This window comes from Arachis ipaensis, chromosome B01, assembly GCF_000816755.2.
Source record: "Arachis ipaensis cultivar K30076 chromosome B01, Araip1.1, whole genome shotgun sequence".
Lineage (NCBI taxonomy): Eukaryota > Viridiplantae > Streptophyta > Magnoliopsida > Fabales > Fabaceae > Arachis > Arachis ipaensis.
In genome coordinates, this window is record NC_029785.2 from 5,425,376 (window position 1) to 5,429,078 (window position 3,703).

Genomic DNA, 3,703 nt, shown 5'->3' on the forward strand with positions numbered 1-3,703 from the left:
TCTTTTTTTTTTTACTATTACATATTATTTACATAATTTTTTTTCTATATGTTTTTCAGTTGGAATTTTAAATTTTATTTCAATCAGGTAGGTACCCGATTACCCAATGTGATCCAACTTGGATTCCTTACAAGAAAAACGTTGCGTGTCATCAGATTTACTAGCGAAATAACGAAAATATCCGCCGACAATATATTTATTGATAAATTTTCCATTGGAAATAATCCGACGGTATAACCCTCACCAGTAACAAATTACTGTTGGATTTTTCAATTTGTCGGTAGTTACCGTCGGATTCTACGACGGATTCTTTTTTTATTCCTCCGATAATTACCGACAAAAAATTTTCGCCGGTAATTTTGGCGCTCCACTATTTTCTTTCCCGCCTAATTACTGTCAGATTATTTTCCGGTAAATTCGACGGTAAATCTAGTTTTTTTTTTAATACAATAGGTGGTCAATTTTTTTATTTAAATTTGTTTTTCGCACAATTAGTGTTCAGATTTTAAATAATAGGAACCAAATATGGTAAATTAAATATCAATTGTACAAAAAAAATTAAAGGTCAAATAAATAAAATACAATGAAACAATCTAAAACAAAACTCTAATAAATAAATATCCTGATAGTCGTCGTCGTTGTTATCTCGCTGGTCCTGCTGAGGCGGCAGACTAGACGGTGATGTCAGTGCCCCTCTAGCAATGCCGCTGCCACTGGCATGCATCTAATCTTGGTACATCGCCATCTGTTGCTCCAACCGCTGAAGCTACTCCAGCTCCCACGTCCACTCCAGCCTGAGGGAATGTGTGTCTAACACGCATGTGACGAACTCCTGATACCTCTTCTCAGACTGCTGCAGCTGCTGAGCCTGTTGGTGAAGGCTCCGGGTGAGCTCCAGCACCTGCTCCTTCAAATTGACGTCGTCCTTGGGATCAATGGGTCGGCTGGTGGCAGAGGCAAATGAAGGTCTCATTGTGGAGGTGCAGAGGTTGTCAGCGAAGAACGATCCCACCCCGTAGACATGGTTCATGTACGGCTTAGATGCGGTCTCGCGCCAAACTATGTCAGGATTGACTTCTGATGCAATGGAATTGTTGCCGTCCTCTCCAGTCTGCTGAGATTACTGGATTGTGGCCTCCAATCTTTGTGTGTATGACTCTTGTGCAACACATGCTATGATTAGGACTGCAGTCATTTGAAAATTTTATACCACATGATATTTACTCACATAATGATCCGCAGACCGCTGAAAAGCAAATATCTCCTTGTTCTCCTTCAAGGTATGAGTATACTTGAAAGTCTCTGCCATTGTCGCATCACGACTCAATGGCTTAGACTATGCAGGTTGATACAACATGTTAAATCAAGTAATAATTATATTATATTTCAAAGACAAAACGAACTTAATAACAAAATGAAACAAGTTACTTACCAGCTTGGCCTTTGTCTTTATGAAAGTCGCTGACCCACCAGTATAATTTGACGACCTGGCCGAGACCCTGTTAGCTCTGTTTGTGAGACAGTGACGCCTGAACCCTTCATTAGTCCCCCAATGAACATACAGTTGCTGAAGTCGCCTAGCCATCCGATGGTCGAAGATCTTCCTGATCATGGCATCGTGAGTCTTGTCCCATATAAATTTCTCCTACACAAAGAACATTTAGCACTAGTCAATCGAAATTAAATATATAATTAAACAAAATAGAAGATATAAACTAAAGTTTGAACATGTTGAGTTTTTACTGTCCACTTTTGAAATCATCGCTCTCTGGTCTCAGTAGAGATCTTCTTGTAGCTCGACCATGGTTAGCTGGATGACATTAGTACACTCTTGTGTACATGCATTGTTATTTGGCACAAACCTATAAATAAAAAACTTAAGATTAATAGTTTACTAAAAAAATATTTGAAGTAATCTATAAACTTCAATTATGTTTAGATTTTTTAAAAATTTCAACAGAGTTTCATCTATAATTAGAATGCGTCAAAAACTCTATCCATCAACAATTCACTTAAATAATTCACAAACAAACAAATATGAAATTATATTACTTAAGCAGCAACATCCATCAGCAATCAAGAATTCTCAAATACTTTCAACAATTCAAACCTACTAATCTAAATCGAACCTATCTTAACAACCTAAATCTACTAAAACTAGAAAATTGAGTGTAACTAAATTAAACTAACTAACTAAAATAAAAAACTTAAGATTAATAACCACATATGTTGAATAATCTCCACAAAGTAGTTTGCATATAAAAGATTTAAAATAGTACTCATGCTATCAAACCATCAAGCCAAATTGTCATCCGTATGATAAAAGGTGGTGGAGGGACATCTGGTTGGGATCCGTGAGAGGATTCTGACACCGCAATGTCTATCACTGGAGGCGTCATCGTCGAAATAGTGGGCTGCTGATCGGATGGAGGTGGTGGAGGAGTCCACTCTGGTGAAGCAGCCAGATGACTTCCTGGTTGTGTGGGTGGCGCATCAGAAGGAGCCACGTAGTTGGGGTTAGGGACCACGATAAACAGCTGGTCCTGTGCACCCATTGCCTGTAACGTCACAGGGGTAGTCGAAGTAGAGGGGGACGACTGAGAAGTTTTAGGGGTACCAGTAGAAATCCTCCCACTACTACGACCACGAGATCGATTCGTGACACGTTTACCTGTCGTCATGTTTGCAAAGAGCATACCAATAATACAAATCTCCCCACATTTATACTTTTGAAAAAGATTTTGACATAACCTCCCCTAAAAAGTGCTAACCTTCATAGTAATAAACTGCACAACAATCAAAACAAACTCTAAGAAGAATTAATTATAAATTAAAATTCAAAAACAACCACAACACATGAAAAATAACTTAACAAACAATAATAAAATACGAAATTTTACAAAGTTAGAACCCTTCAGTCTAAACCTAACTAATCCATTAGAGAATCTATTCTCAAACTTTAGAACTACTAAAGCATGCATATCATCAAGCATTGAAAATTCAATAAAGATTTTAATTTAGAACATTTCCATTTTCAATCCTTAGTTACTTAACCTTAAGGATACCAAATTACCAATCATTTTAGTCTAATATCAATATTGTTCTCTTTCTAACTCCACTCTCAAGATTAGATTAAATATTATCTAAGTATAAAGCTTTTATTCTAACCAAAATATTAAACCAAAGGCCTAAATCACTCTAAAACCTATTACTTCACATACTTTTATAAATTCAAATCAACACTTTAAATTCTAGTTTGTATAAATTACTAGATCTTATTAAACTAAAGTTGAAAATATGTAGTTATCTCTAAATTTAAGTTCTATTAGGACTTATATGATTTATTTTGTTAACTAATTAGTTGAATACCTAATTAATTAGGTGTTTTAATTTGTTCATCATCAAACTAATTTTTATAAGTTTGCTAACTGATCCTAAATTATCATCTTAGCTCTTATTACCACTATTTACTAAACATAGAATTCAAACAACACAACAAACAAATCAATTTAGAATCTATTCTCAACTTCCAACACCATCCAATATCAATGGTCATAAAAAAATTCATAATACCAAGCCAGAACCAATTTTAAGAAGAGGGAGAAGGGGGTCTTACCAGGAGGGAGCAGCGACAGCAGAAGCGGCACCAGCAATGACGATTCAGCGAAAACGACACAGAGAGACGAAGAAGAGGAGAGCCGAA